Here is a 17,099-nt window from a genome sequence, read left to right on the forward strand (position 1 = left end):
CTGGGGTGTCCCTTAAATTGTTAGTATGGTCATGTACTTTAAATATAAGGAAAATTTTATTTATTAAAATAAGAAAGAAAAAATACTGTATTAGTAATATAGTATTTACCTGTATAAAACATAATTTTACAGAGTTTTAATTATCATTTTAAATAATGGTAAACCACTGTAAAAAATGTAGAGTATTTTGTCGTAAAAATAGGATATTTTTTAACATTGAAACTGATGCATATTCTTAATGAGTGTTCTGCATATGAAAGGGAGAGTTTCTAATTAATACAAGAATTAGGATGGATGGGAGTTGACAATATTTCTTTAAAAGTACTCTTAGCAAACGAGTGTAGGCAACCAAGATTACAATAATTATTATTATTTAAATACATGAAAAACAATAGATATAATCTAGGTTTTAATTTTATTATTATTATTTTATGTATTTCTTTCAAATCTGTTCATCCACACTCCAGACCAGTAGGTGGCGGTAATGCACCTTTCCGTTGGTTTGCCAAACCGCCATAAAATACCAGAAGAAGAAGAAGAAGAAGATACGCGTGCTCGCGCGCAAGAGGGTCTGGCTGCAGACCATGGGCGAGTGGAGCTACACTCTCAAACAGGAAACACGTGACCTCCACTAGCGGGCAAGCGGAAATACGTCACCTCCACTAGCGGGCAAGCGGAAATACGTCACCTCCACTTGAATTTATGAGATGAAGATGGCGTCACCGGGAGCTCTTATTTCGAACTTTAATTCAGGTAATTTACCTTTATACACTGAGAAACTGACGTTATTGTAACCTGCAATGTAAGCAGAACACAAACGAATGAATAAACAATTTATATATTTATTTTTTTCTGACGAACAATTTATGTCTCGCGAATGTTAACGTTTACTGATCATGACAACATATTCGTAACCTATGTTTGGTGGCTTATTGTGTTAAAACAAAGTAGTAATTGAAGTACATGATTGTTTTGTATATGTGTGTGTTGCGTTTGTTGTTTAACGTAAAAAGTAATACGAGGAGTCTGTTTTCACATTTAATTTCTCACTCCTTTATAGGTAACGTTATGTGGAAAGCATGATGCAGATATTTGACAGTTTTTGATGGTACCTACACTCCCAGCAAACGATGTTGCAGTGGCTACTGACATTTTGCAGGCATGTGTTTATAATCACTTTAATGTTGATGAAAATTGCTTGTAATGTCTCTATAATAAATCATGTTTTATATCTGCAGTTGCCAGATGATATTCTCCAGAGGATCCTTGTCTTTGTTGTTCTAGAAGACGGCTGCTCTGCAATCCGGCTGGCTTTAACAAGACAGAGATTCAGCAAACATTGACAGCCAGGAGCATTTTCAGCAGGAGGAACACTTCAGCTGGCCTTATAGTGAGTTCAATAAGTGTGGTTGCTCCATCTTGTTTTTTGTGGGTATAACAATTAGGTTATGTTAATCACACTTCCTTTCATTTCCATAACATGACATTTTTGACTGTTAAAGATGTGTTAATTCATTGTCTGAATTGTGTGACTTAATGTGCTGTTATGATTGTGTTTTGATACTAAACAGGTGTAGTGAATTGAAATAGACTGTCAAAGAGACACCGGAGAATGTACAGAAAACCGTAAATCATCTCTAGGTGCAGCCGCCTACAGTGCAGCAAGTTTTCAAAGACTATGGGGCTGGCTTCTGGGGAAATGAACAACGTGGAGTGCTTTTGGGGTTTTACTCCTCAGATGACCACCCTGGCTACTGGGATTGCTTCATAGACAGAATAGTTTGTGCAGGCACGATGTGTCTTTACTCTAACACTTGTGGTCACTTAAAGTTCATGTATGTTGTTAAAATAGCATAAGATGGTTTTTGTATTTACTCAAAAACAATTAAAATTGGTAAAATTGTGGAAATTGTGGATTCTTCATTATTTCACTTTAGCTGATTTGTATATGAGCAATTCCTTGCAAATGTTAAACTTATCACGAAAAGTAAAGTTTTTAATCACACTGGTTACTCATATGTCAATATATACATGGTTTAAATACCCATGCAATGTCTGTTAAAAGTTTTAAGCATTTTCCCCCATACTTTGATATTTTCAAAGAAAATGTCATAATTGTCACGTCTGTAAATCTTTTTATTCCTCATAAATGTGCATACAAAAATTTAAATAAATATAGTTTGTTCTTTGAAGATCCATCCCTTCTCCATTTTTGGGGTATTATTCCTCCTGAGTTATGCCTTATAATTTATAGAATTCCTACAGCGTATTGTCTCCCAAAACCAGTGTTCTTTTTTGTCACAACCAAAACGCATACATGTTTCCCTCATCTAAAATAGAAAATTTGAGTATAGACTGATAGCGGTTGTCTGGACTCTTAACATTTAGATGTTTAGAAAACTTTTAAAAAGGTTGTTAAATGTATTGATAATGACTGCATTCTATTGAGTTTTCACTGCAAATGTCACATCCATAACTCTGGGATGACTCATGTTGTTATTTAGCTTTAAATGCAAAATTCTGATTAAGTTCTAAATTATATTTGTTTATAGTTTTCATTTTAATATAAATTTATTTAATGTTTCATTTGATGTTCACATCTGAATATCACAACATAATGTTTACTTTATAAAATTTATGGAGTGTTACATTGGTAGTTGAACTGTATAGTTAAAAACATACATGAACAAAAGGCAGAGGCACTCAAAATATGGGTTTTAATTCCACTGCTATGTTTAAATGTCTAGTGCAAATTGCTGGGGGAAAAGCATTCAGCTCATTCGTGTCATAAAACCATAAAAGCTTAGTATACCGCTTCGGTATGATTATTTTAACTATCAAACACTGACATTTTGGTGTGACTTTGTGACTATATTAAATGTTATGTTTATCATAAATTTAAATGTACATACATAATACATAACATACATCATTTTTGGTTTTCATGAATGTGAAAGGAAAAATTTTATTTTGTAAACCTTATGTTTCTGTTAGCCAAATATCACATTCATAAATCTACATTTTCTAAGTGCAAACCCTTTTTTTAAAGATTTAAACATTAGATGTATTTTGACACTATTGAACTTTCTAAAACCCTGAAAGATATTAGAACAATGGCTGTATTTTAGGACTTGGCACTTAATCTGGACTTAAAGACTGTTGGCATATTGTTTTATTGTTATATGACAATGATGACAATTTGTGTTTGTTTCTTTTTCTGTTCTATCAAGCATTTAATAAAAAACCCGATTATTTTAACTACTTTTATTATGCGTTAAGATTAGGTGACGCATTTCCGCTCGCCCGCTAGTGGAGGTCACGTGTTTCCTGTGGAGCTCCACTCGCCCGTAGTCTGCAGCCAGACCCTTCTCCTCGCGCGTGCTTCATAATCCAGTCCAGTTGGTGGCGGTAAATGCCGCCATAAAAAGTCATTAGAAGAAGAAAAGAAAGTTATTCCTACATGTGCTCTATTAGTAGAAGCTGAAGAAACTCCACTTAAAATGAGATATGATCAATTGTCTTTAACATACTGGGTGAGACTTAAAGGGAGCATAAATAACCCCGCCATATCAGTTCTAAATGAATGTTGGGAATACCTATCAAAGGGGTCTGGTTTTGGATGGCATGTTAAAAATACAGCAGAAAAATATGGAATTCGACATTTTAATTTTAGTCCTGCACTTGTGATGAGTCCAGTTCCTCCATGGATGCTACCATCCATTGATATAGAATTGTTGAATGAAAAAGCAGATCAGCCTAATGTAAAAAGCCTTGTAGAATGCAGCCAAAGACATCTTATATCTAAATATTATGGTTTTGTTAAAATATTTACAGATGGGTCAAAAGATCTGAAAAATGGTCATTGTGGAATTGGGATATATATTCCTATGTTTAATAAAAAATATGGCTATAGATTGAACAATTTTTTATCAATTTATTCTATAGAATTAGTTGGAATAATAACTGCTTTGAGATGGATTGAAGAGATCAAACCTATTCGATCTGTCATTTGTACTGATTCCTTAGCAGTATTGATCAGTTTAGAAACTGCAAATTCAATTAGAGAGGATTTGATATTAGAGGCAAGACATATTTTACTGAGTATAAAGAACCTTGGAATTTTAGTTCAGTTTTGTTGGGTTCCAGCACATGTTGGGTTAAAAGGAAATGACATGGCTGACAAAATTGCGAAGAAAATGTTAGATAAAGAACATATAGGAATAAATATTTCAATTGGGAAAGGTGAAGCCAAAGCTAAAATAAAATCAGAAATGCTTCTGAAATGGCAAAATGAATGGAAGGTAGAATACAATGCAAGGCATTACCATACAATTCAGGAAAATGTGTGGAAGAAAAGAATAACATTAGGTCTTAACAGAAGGGAAGAAGTGGTTTATAGTAGACTAAGATTGGGTCATACAGGTCTTAATGGCACACTCAGGATAATAGGGAAGAATAACGGTCTATGTACTGAATGTCAAGTTATGGAAAATGTAGATCATGTTTTGTTTAATTGCAGGAAGTACACAGAATATAGACAACAATGGAAAGAGAGAGAGGCTGAAAGTGGCATAGAAAACACCCTTAAGGAAGAAGGAATGAAGAGTGATAAGATCAAATCCCTATTTATCTTTTTGAGTGAGTCAGGTTTAAATAAGAGGATCTAGGATCCCTAATTGGTTTTTTTTTTTTTTTTTTTTTTTTTTTGATAGTCTGATTATAGTCTGTTAAGTCCCTTTGCACACTCCTGTACAGTAGGTGGCGGTATGCACCAATGAGATGTGATTCGCCAATAAAGTAAAGAAGAAGAAGAAGAAGAAAAGAAAGTTATATAGTGATAGTCCGACCGCGTCTTTATCTTCTGCGTGATTTATGGAGTGTAGTCTTGTATCGTTGATAATGAGAGATAAGATGGATGTGCTGTGCTGTAAATCAGTAGGAACTGATCTGTCCATGCTGGATATTGATGATTTCATCACAGAAATCTCTCAGCTGAAGAAAGAGGTGGCGTTACTGGAGGCAAAGCTGAGGCCAAGAGGAGATTTAGGACTGAAACGAGAGGTTTGTACAGCTTAAACATACTTTACATGAATCACTCTGTCTGTTTGACGACTTCAAATCCTTTATAATCTTACACTGAGTGTATGTGTTGTGTTGTCAGGATGTGCATTGTTGTGAATCTTCATGGTGTGTGTCTGATGGATGTCTGGATTCAGTGTGGATGAGCAGAGATCAGAGCCGCACACCACAGCCACTGCTGGACTCACAGGACACCAAGCTCAGTCTGACTTTACTCGGTTATACTGAGTCAAAGCCCACAGACACTCAGGACACTACAGTGTGTGACAGTAAACAGAGCTTACAGGAGGATCAAACCTCCACAGAGTCTCTGGATTCTGTCTGTAATTCTGGAGAACCGCAGCAGATCCAGAAGATGTGTTCAGTTAAACTCATTGATTGCAGGAACCTCATGATGAAGTTTAAAACTGAACCCACAGTAGAGGAAGATCACACTGAGGAAGATGATGGTGTTATTACGTCTTATAATAATAATAGGTATGTCTTCTCAATTATTGTTGTATTTTGGCCATTTTTAACTGTCATGTGAGCACCTGTTTAGATTTCAGTCTAAACTATTAGGATATCTTGTTGAACAACAGAGAGTTAGAAGTATCACTATATAACACGTTGAAATAAATCTTGACGTGACATGAGGATAAACACTATATAATGCAACAAGGATTGTGAAGATCTCTGTACAAATAAAACATATTGGTTTGTTTGACTCCTTCTACAACCGGGGTCTTCAACTACTCCTCTTCGAGGGCCAGATTTTAAAATCTTATATGATGCGGGCCAAACTTTTACCCATATTTTTCTTTTTTATATTTTTTACTTTGACGTATTTTATATATACAAAATGTAAAAAAACAACATAAGTTATTTTTATTATAACTAGTGCTGGGCATAGATTAATCTAGATTAATCTCATACAAAATAAAAGTATTTTTACATAACATATGAGTTTGTGCTGTGTGTAATAATTATGTATATATAAATACACACACACACACATTCATGTATGTATTTAAGAAACATTAACATGTGTGTATATATTTTTTTATATTTTTATATATTCTAAATGATATATAAATAAAACATTTCTTAAATGTGTGTATATATTTATGTGTGTGTGGTTAAATATACATAATATTTACACACAACACAAACTCATATATTTAGCAAAAAATTACTTTTATTTTGTATGAGATTAATCTAGATTAATCTATGCCCAGACTTAATTATAGTTGTTTTTTGTTTCTTTTTGTTATAGGTCATAAATAAAAATTGCCTGACTACGTCCGACTTTGTACTTCCGCTAAATTTCATTACGGAGCATAGCAAATTAGCAGAGGATGGTATTACCAGGCTAAAATAAAAAACATCTTTTTAAAAAAAGATGCACACTTCTTGTATCTAGTATTTTGCCTTAAAAAACTCATTTTCTTTTTTACTATTTTAAAAAAATTGCAGTTTAATATTTCAAGTAGGGCTGTCACGGTTATTAAATTTGTCTGACGGTTAATTGACTAAGAAATTGTGAAGATAAATTGCCTGTTTTAGGGCTTTGACAATTATGACAGTTAATTGTCTGTTTTATTGCTTTGACTTTTAATTCTCATTACATTTTTTTTCTTTGTTTATTAAATAATTTTCACACATTGTTGTGATTATTTAAAATAAATATTTTGCAAGGTTTACCTGGCAGTAAATATTAATACATATAACACACATTTAAAAGTAATCTGATACTGTCTCGTTTTTCCTATTTAAACCGCCTTTCAATTGTCCATACATCCAGACACAACGGTCGTAGTTCACCCTCTAGTGGCACTTAATTAAATTTCAGTTTAATTGTAGATCCGTGTCAAAGCATGAGCATTTAATCTATGTACTGTATGTATTTATACTTATTAATTTATCAAATTAAAAACAAATAAAGGAAACCAGCTTATCCAGCAGTTTTTTTTTCAGCCCAGTATTCAATAATGTATGAAAGAAAACCAAATTATATTCGTCCACTTGTTCTGCTTATAAAACCTCATCTGGAAAATCTCAAAGTAGATTTAAACATCTTGGAACCCACTTTTGCTAGATTTCTCCATGGGATATCAAAAACCTTTCATTTTTTTGGATTTATCAAAGAATAAAAAATCGGAAACACATCCAAATGATTATCAGCAACTTTTTTAAATAAGACCTATTTATCCCCTGCTTAGTACAATATACACAGATGGATCCAAATCTGGTAACCAGGTAACGGCAGACTTTGCAATGAATTAATTTCATCAAGGAATACGTATTCCAGATCAAAGTTCAATATTTACAGCAGAAGCAAATGCTTTATTGACATAAATTTTTTTTTAAACGTCTTCACAGAAGAAATTCTTAATAATGACTGACTTAAAATCATGCCTGGATTCACTGGAAAGTATGAAAATTGATCTTCCAGCAATAGTCAAGATCTTTAAATTGTCAACTATCCTTAGAATGAGTAAAATGTCTTATAACTTTTACAGATTTAAAACAAACAATAAATGAATATGTTAGAAATAAATGGCAATCAGAATGGGATCAATAAAGAAAAGAAAGAAAATGGAATAAAATTAATTTTTATTGCCCATCCTCCCAAGATACCTGGGATTAGTGTAACAAGTACCCAAGGCACATAGTTTTACCATTTTGGTAGCATAAACACAATAAATTGATGTAAACTTCGGACCTTACAATGCTTTTCTATGGCGCTGAAACCTGCAATTGTCAGAGCTCCGGTCCTAGTGCAACTGATACTCAACTGCCATTGGCTCTTCTGCGTTCAATGAGCGGGGCTTAGCAATAGGTCAGTTCTTTATCCTTCATTGTGTAAATAAGAGTGTTTGATGTTTCTTTCAGGTGTAAATAGTGAATCATGTTTGGATGAAGAAATGACGTCCTCAACATCAAAAGAGTGTCAGACAGCACAAACTATTTCCTGCATCACCTTTGGAAAGACATTCAGGTCACAGAGACATTTAGAGAGACATGGGAGAAAACACACAGAACAGAAACTCTTCACCCGCACCAGGTCTGAGATCAGCTTTACTTCAGAAGAGCACATAGAGAAGAAGAAGAAGAAGCAGCAGCAGCAGCAGTTTCAACGTGAGCAGTGTGGGAGGACTTCCTCAAATCTAGATGTTCACATGAGGACACACAGTGGTGAAAAGCCTTTCTACTGCACTGAATGTGGAAAATACTTCAGCACCAAATACAGTCTTGATGGTCATAAGAGAATTCACACAGGAGAAAAACCATTCGAGTGTCCTCACTGCGAGAAGAAATTTAGTCGTAAACGTGTCCTGAAGAACCATGTGCTTTTACACACCAATGAGAGACCCCGTTACCTTAGGGATTCAGATTCAAAAAAATCACACCAGAATATTCACTCTAAAGAGAAACTCTTTAAATGTTTACACTGTGAAAACGTTTCCGTACAAAAACGGAGCAGAAAATCCATGAGAGAGTCCATACTGGAGAGAAACCTTATCACTGTAGCTTTTGTGGAAAGAGTTTTAGGCAACTGTCAAACCTTCTAATCCACCAGAGAATTCATACAGGTGAAAAACCTTACAAATGCTCTCAGTGTGACAAGACGTTTGCTCAGTCAACTCAATTAAAAACCCACCAAAGAGTTCATACTGGAGAGAAACCTTTTCACTGTACTGTCTGTGGAAAGAGCTTTAATCAATTGGCAAACTTTACATTGCACCAGAGAACTCATACAGGTGAAAAACCTTTCAAATGCTCTCAGTGTGTCAAGACGTTTGCTCATTCAGGTCACTTAAAAATCCATCAGAGAATTCATACTGGAGAGAAACCTTACCAATGTACTGTCTGTGGAAAGAGTTTTAGTCAACAGGCAAACTTTGTAAGGCATCAGACAACTCATACAGATGAAAAACCTTTCAAATGCTCTCAGTGTGACAAGAGGTTTGCTCATTCAGGTCACTTAAAATCCCATCAGAGAGTTCATACGAGAAAGTAACCTTATGTCCGCTTTATCCGTGGAGAGAGATTCTCTTATCCTGGAAATCTTCAGAGACATCAGAAAAAAAACACCCAAGTAGCCAAAATGCGTAAATGTTACTTAATGTCAATGTTACGTGATGACCAAACTTACGTCGCCACATTGAGTTACCAGAAAAGTAAAATATTCTGGATTTGTAACTTTATCCAAGCAAACACGGAACGTTCGCCTAAAGTTATCTTTTTGATTATCCTTTTGGCAACCAAATAGTAATATTCTGGGAATGTTTTTTTAAGGTTTTATTTTTGCAACCATAAAATAATTAAAGTGTTTTAATGAGTTATTTAAAAATTATACAGAACTTTCTCTAATTGTTATTTTTTTTGGTATTTTTTTTAGAACCATAAAATAAAGCACTTGTTGCAGGGTGGTTATTTTTAAAATAAACTAACAATAACTTATACAGAACATTCTCTAATGGTTGTTTTTTGGTAATTTTTGGAACCATAAAATAAAGTTCTGATAATTGCAGGGTGTTTTTTTTATGAAGTTCTTAAAGGGATAGTTCGGCCAAAAATTATATTAAACCCATGATTTACTCACCCCCAAGCTGTCAGAGTTGCATTTGTCCATCGTTTTTCAGACAAACACATTTTCGGATATTTTATAAAATGTTTTCGATCTTTCAGTTGATTAAATGTAATGTTACGGGGTCCACCCATAGTCCACGACCTTCAAGTCCAAAAAAAGTGCGTCCATCCATCACAAATTAAATCCAAACGGCTCCAGGATGATAAACAAAGGTCTTCTGAGGGTAATCCGTGCGGTGTTGTTGTAGAAATATCCATATTTAAAACTTTATTAACGAAAATAAATACCTTCCGGTAGCGCCGCCATGTTAGTCGCGTCCGCATTCAGGATGAGAGCTTACGCAGCCTACGGAGGCTACTCTGCTGCTCTGTGCCCCCACCCTCCGAATTTGTCATACGTCACTAAGATAAGTGCGTACACTACGCTAATACTCTCTCCTGAATGCGGACGCGACTAACATGGCGGCGCTACTGGAAGGTATTTATTTTCGTTAATAAAGTTTTAAATATGGATATTTCCAGTGGTGTAGTCTACGTGATACGCAGGTATACGCCGTATACCCACTAGAAATTGTCAAGGATTTCCGTATACCCACTAAAAATAGCGCGAGGATGCGTAACAGGATGGTTTTGTGACATTTTTAAAGTTTAGTCATAATATAGATGTGAAGCATTGACCATTAGCATGCTACACTTGCTACTTTAGCGGGTTGAAATACATATTAGGCTATATACTTCATGCCAAATTGCGCGATCCGATCGGCGTATGAATTTCTATGAAATCAGATTACTATAGTGACGCGAAAGTAACTGGGGAGCAGACTGGCGAGTGACAGCAAAGTACCGCGAGAGAGACTCCAGTTATCACATGGAGAAATCTGCTTTGACTCGCTCTCGCGGTACTTTGACATCACCAAGAGGTCTGCTTAGCGCCAAATGAAGTCGAACCTACAGTGTAGCTGCTCACGCGACACTGTAAACAAACAGTCCAGAGAAGTGAACGAGTGCTGCAACATAAAATCCATAGAGTTTACAACGCACATGTGAGTAAACAACATTTAAATCATCAGTCCAGTTTATTACTTTATCTAGAGGTAAGGCTCCAAATGCAATAAAATAAGCCCGTGATAATAGGTTTTTAGCTGCCTTCAGTTCCTCTGCATGTTTGCTTGTGCTTCACAGTGTTAAACTTCCCTTCTCTTTGTTCATATATCTACGTTCAAGATGTATATGATCTTAATCTTCTGTTTGGTTTGGGTGTCTAATATTAGGCTACATGATGGTCTTGTAATAATAATTATGTATAAGCCTATTTTCATTTTTAGACAATGCTTATATTATATGCAAAAATAAGCTATTATATCAATGACTATGCAAATTAGAGTTAATTCATGGTCCTCTTAAATGTGTATTAATTAAAAACATTTACACCATTAAATTACACATGGTAATGTTATCAATAGTTGTCATATAATAGCTATTGAAAGAATTTAATATTTTTTTTCCTTTAATGCATGTATTAGCCACAGATTGAAGATTTATTTAATTTTAATTAACAGTTAAATAACTTTTGTCCCTGAGTTAGATGTTGATTAACACTAAACCAGTCTAAAAATCAGTCCAGTTTCCCCAGCTGTAAACCCATTGGCTGTTTAAGTCTTTTTTTCTTATAATAAACTGACATGTTGATAACACGTTCAGTTTATGTGTTATGAGTACACTTTCAGAATGCTCTTAGTTACATGAATATCTATACTGTATGCATCTGTGAGTGTGGTGGTGCTTATGAGGTGTCGCGCTAGGACGAGTAAGCATAAGGGTGAGAGGGAAAAATCACAGTATACTCACTACAAAAATCTAGACTACACCACTGGATATTTCTACAACAACACCGGGCGGATTACCCTCAGAAGACCTTTGTTTATCATCCTGGAACCGTTTGGATTTAATTTGTGAAGGATGGACGCACTTTTTTGGACTTGAAGGTTGTGGACTATGGGTGGACCCCGTAACATTACATTTAATCAACTGAAAGTTGATTAAAACATTTGATTAAAACTAAAACATTTTATAAAATATCCGAAAATGTGTTTGTCTGAAAAACGATGGATATATGCAACTCGGACAGCTTGGGGGTGAGTAAATCATGGGTTTAATATAATTTTTGGCCGAACTATCCCTTTAACGTAGGTTGGGGAGGAGCCTAAACATTCAGTCCTTTTAATCATCCTGAGAGCCTATTTAAGTGAGTCAGTCTTCACGCCTACCAGTGACGATTCAACCGGCATTGGGCCCTGCCCTTTTCCGGAACAATGTCCTGCCAAGTTCAAGACGAACTTCTTCTCTTCACCTCCGATGAAGATTTTTCCTCCGATGCAGATTTGTCTTTGGTCGACCCATCTCCAGGACCCTCCAAGCCTAATGTCGAGGACGCCCTTCTCAACATCCTCCTGCGATTTCACCTAAACGCCGCTGTTTAAATCCCTCCTCTTCACCTCCGACGAGATGTCCTTGAACCTCTCCTTCTGTGACTCCACCCGGACCATCTTCAGCCCTTGCAATAACAAAATGGACTGTAAACTGGTTGCTGTACGCCACACAACCGCCAACATCGAATTCTCTAGAAGGATGTCAAAAGCCCAACTTTACAAGCTTTACCTCAGTGCTCAAACCGGCCAGAGCCCAGTAGATGCTCCCCTGACATATTCCAAAAAAGCTCCCGGCCCCCCTCGTAAGAATCCGCAGCACTTTCCGGCAAACCCAAGGCCTTCGCCAGCCTCATGCACCTCGAGGGCTTCCCCTCCGAGCCTGCAGCACTTGCCCCAGTTCAACCCCTATTAGGCCGTTCCCTTAGCAATGGCCGCTCACGCCGTCGCCATGGACCCTCCACCCATCTCCAACTCACTTCGCTCTCCAATCCTTTCAAGTACGGATGTGGACCTGGCCTTTCTCCTTTTCCAAAAAAAGACAGCCATCTTCGCGCTTTCTCCGTGGTCCTAAAAGATTCGCCTTCCAGCTCGAACCCTATCCTCTCCTTTGCCGAATTTGTCATAGCCTTTAATAAATATAGAACTTAATGAATACCTTTCCATAATTTCAGATTACTGATTGTCATTTGGCAGCAGTCATTTTTACTAGGGATGCACCGATCCGATATTCTGGTTCGGTATCGGGGCCGATCCGGCCTTTTTTGCTGGATCGGATATCGGACTAACAGGACCGATCCAATTCCGATACTGCACGTTACCCATGGTTGTCACTGACAAGTGATTAAAACGCCAAAGTATTATAAAAGCACAATAAACATTTTTATGCACTACAATCAAAGTAATCTTACACTCAATAGCTTCATGTGAAGGAACAAACGCACATTTAAGATATTAATGTTTACAGAAACACTGTAACTTACTTGCAAACTGAGTTAATCCACTGGTGAAGCGGACGGATAAAAACGCGTCATTCAACACACGCAGACACACAAGATAACTGTAACGTTAGGCTTTATTAAAGATCTGATTTTATAAAGTCTCAGGAAGCTGTTGGATGGATGCAATTCAGTATGTGCTGAGTTAATGCACAGGTGAAGCGGACGGATGAAACGCGTCATTCAACACACGAACACACTCAATAACTGTAGGCTGTTTTAAAGATCTGATTTTATAAAGTCTCCGCAAACTGTTGGATGGATGCAATTCAGGATGTGCTGAGCACACGATGAATCTAATCTCTTTGTGTTTTAATAGTTATGAACGTAACTTTCCATTGCGAAGCGAGGTTTCCCATGTGAGGATGCTTCTAGAGCATCAATGCTGCACCCAAGAAGCGCAGTATGATTTAGACGCACTCACTATGATTTAGGCGCATCAATTCTGCACCCAAAATGTGCATAAAAGGTCCGGTTAAGTGCATAATTTCCCAAAATAACCATCTGCACACTAAAGCTTTTTTACTGTGACTTTTTTAAATTTTCAAGAAAAATACAGTAGTATCGGATCGGCAGGTATCGGAATCGGCCGATACTCAGAATTCGGGTATCGGATCGGAGATGGATTAAGTGGTATCGGTGCATCCCTAATTTTTACACTAACCACAAGTTATTTTCTGCCAAATGCGCCATGACTGGAACCACACACTGGAACCAGTGCTCTTACTGGGGAGCACTGGTCTTCGAACTGTACAGTAGAGTTTTTCTCGGCTGCCGCAACATTTCATGTGCCATCTGTAGATCTCTCGATCACCAGTCTAACTCTTGTCCATCATTTCAAAATTCCACAAGCCCCCAGTTACCCCCTCACTTTGCCAAATCCACTTCATACGTGCCACAGTCCAGATTCGATCACCCAGGACCTGCAAATATTCCGAGCAGCTCCTCTGCATCCACCAGCCGCCAGGTCTGCAACTACATTAATGATTTTCACTGTTCCAGGCAAAAATGCCGCTATTTGCATGTGTGTAATTTTTGGGGCGGTGTGCACTCCCGCCCTGTTTGCCCAGTTTTCAAATCCTCTGCAAAAATCAATAAAGGTCTTAAAAGAAATATCTATCTTCTCCCATCAATGTCTTTGCTCTTGCACATAAACTACAATGTCATCCAAACAAACAATTCTCTAATTTCCTTCTTACAGGTTCACAGCAAGGTTCCGATCCCGGTCTCGAAAGCATATCCGACACAACCTTTAGCTGTAATAATTTGCAATCTGCCCGGTCAGACCCAGACTCCGTAGACTCCCTCCTGCAAAAAGAAGTTGATGCTAAATTTATGATTGGCCCTATCAATTCATTCCACACCTATCACAATAACCCCATCAGCATAGCAACAAGAAAATTCTCCAGTAAAAGGCGCATCAGTATCGACCTTTCAGCCCCTCCTGAATGCTTTGTCCTTAGCATGAACAGCTTAATTCCCCTATCTGAATTCTCAATTCATTACCATGATGTAGACCATGTGATCAGTTCAATTAAATCCGCCGGCCACGGCGCCTGGTTAGCAAAAATTGACATCATGTCAGCCTTCAAGGACATGCCAGTAAACCCTGATTTTTGCCATCTCTTTGGCGTACTCTGGCGAGATAAATATTACTTTGCCGTTTGCTTGACTTTTGTATGCAAAAGCAGCCCCAAAATATTTGACACCCTATCGGAAGTATTGTGTTCGATCCTAGCGAACAATTATAACATCCCTTATCTCATTCACCTACTAGACGATTTTCTTCTAGTCTCCCCAAAATCCACTCCCCCAGCTGCTTACATTTCCATCGCTCTCAAATTTAGGGGTCCCAGTCGCCTCCGAGAAAAACGAAGGCCCGGCACCTCACTGGAAATTCTCGGAATTTCTCTGGACTAAGTTACATGTCAGGCTTCCCTGCCTTAAAGGTATAGCGGAAGATTTTCGTTTTCTGGGTGGATCACCTCTATTATTGGTCATCCCAGATGTCAATCATTCTGATTATATGTTGACGTATAACCGTCGTACGTGCTCGCCTCTAGGTTCGCTTTCTGCACATGCGCACTTTCACGTGTATGTGTGTTGTGCTACGGTTTCAACCATTCATTGAAGGTTGCGTTCTCACTGTATTTTTTTCAAAATGTCTGAGGGTCACAAGAGAAAAAGTGTCTATGAATTGTATGACAAGAAGAGAAAGGACTATAAAGAAAGAAACAAGACCAGAGTGTTTATGGGAGACTATTTCACAAGCTGGCGGCTGGCGTGAGCTAAAAGGACAGGTTGGGCTTCCCACGCGAAGTTTCTACTGGAAAGGTACATTTTGTCATGCTATTTGGAAAAATCCATTTAATATCACTGCTAGTAAAAGTTGATGTAAGCTATGAGTAGCGATGCTAGCCCTGGCACGAGTCACAAACCGCACAGACACGGTAAACATGCCGACAGCAACTTGTAAACAGAGCGAAGAGAAGAACTGAGTTCCTGCATGCTCTCTGTCTCGTGCACGCGTTTAACAGGCGTTCCCTCTCCGGAGGAGGGAGAGGGTTGCGTGTGCATTTTTTTTTTTTAATTTTGTGGGGCGGTTCTTTTAAATAATTGGGGAAATTCTTCTGCTATACCTTTAAGACAAGATCGACTGAATCGTAAACATAATTCAAAATCTCACTCTTTTCCAAATTTCCAAACGCAACCTCCTTTCTTTACTCTGTTACCTCAACTTCGCTATGAGAATTGTGCCTCAAGGCTGCCCCTTACTATTCCAGAGAGCCGTGTACATCTCAAAGAATTGATAAAAGTATGATTGTTAAATTTAAAGGCACCACTGTTGAAAACCTTGCTGTAAAGTACTAACATTTTTATATACAGTGATAAATTAGTGTGTGTGTGTTTGATGTGCAGCGCATCCTGTTGATGTGAGAGCTCCGTGAGAGCAAAGGTACTCCGTATTCTTTCAAAAGGCTCTCCTGTAACACCAATCAGTCCTCGCAGCAAAGGGTGTAATTTTGATTTTTTTCATCAGTTGCATCACTTGTTATATATAAATAAAGCTCAAATGTTTGGTTGAAATTATTGCTAGGGACAATTCAGTGTTCCCCCGAATATTGGTAGGGACAATAGTCCCTAGTGTCCCTACCCAAAGCAACACCCTTGCTTGCAGCACTAAAAACAACCTCATGTCCATGGATCAAGCCCTGGCGCAGTGCTGGTGGTCTGACTGACTGATTTTAACACATTAATGATTAGTGAATGAATCGCATGCATGAACACTAACAGCCTACTTTAGTTTTAACATTAAATGAAGTTCTAAACAGGAGGACAGAACATTCAGTCCTTTCTCTGCTCTGTTCCAATGACAATTTTGATGAAATTCATCTCCTCCTTCACAGCTCTTTTTTCCTCTGTGCATTTCTGAACTTGGGGCTCGAATGACCTTCGGGTTTGAGCTCCTTTGAGGGTGGCAAGCCAAGTTTGTTTACTATTTAATGTTAAGACTGAATAAGCAGGCGAACTTGTGAATTTACATTTTATTTAGTGATTTCTCCACATACTAGTCTGGAGCTTGCATATCACACGTTGAGAACCACTGATCTATCGGATATTAAGACCTAAAACTTCACAGGCACATACTAGGGACATGTGAGACTAATATTACATCTTGAAAAAATTGCCATATTAGGTGACCTTTAAATCCAACATTTACCTCAGTGTTACACTGCACAAACTGTCCTCACTTTGTCGACTTCAGAGGACAATAAATTATAAAACTTTATCAAAATGTGAGTTTCAGTGACCCCAATACAATTGGCAAATGTCAATACGTTATTATTTACACACTATAAATCTAACATAACGTTTTAGTTGTGTTTGGGATGTGGAGATGTCGTAAAAATCACTTCGCATTACAGATGTATTGTGATTGTCAAAACATTGTTAGTAATTAACATTTGTGGAAAGTAATTGGTCTAAAGAAACTGGTAAAAATAAGAGTTTCCCTATTAGA

The 17,099-nt window shown here is 37.3% G+C and overlaps 1 long non-coding RNA gene across 1 annotated transcript; it reads left to right on the top strand.

The window, feature by feature from the left end:
• Nucleotides 1–592: 592 nt before the first annotated feature.
• On the top strand, nucleotides 593–2,192 carry LOC135733845 (uncharacterized). The gene is made up of 4 exons (XR_010527039.2): nucleotides 593–753; nucleotides 1,061–1,159; nucleotides 1,239–1,390; nucleotides 1,572–2,192. It is a non-coding gene; the product is annotated as an uncharacterized lncRNA (long non-coding RNA).
• The last annotated feature ends 14,907 nt before the right edge of the window (nucleotides 2,193–17,099 follow it).

This window comes from Paramisgurnus dabryanus, chromosome 3 (genome assembly GCF_030506205.2).
Source record: "Paramisgurnus dabryanus chromosome 3, PD_genome_1.1, whole genome shotgun sequence".
Lineage (NCBI taxonomy): Eukaryota > Metazoa > Chordata > Actinopteri > Cypriniformes > Cobitidae > Paramisgurnus > Paramisgurnus dabryanus.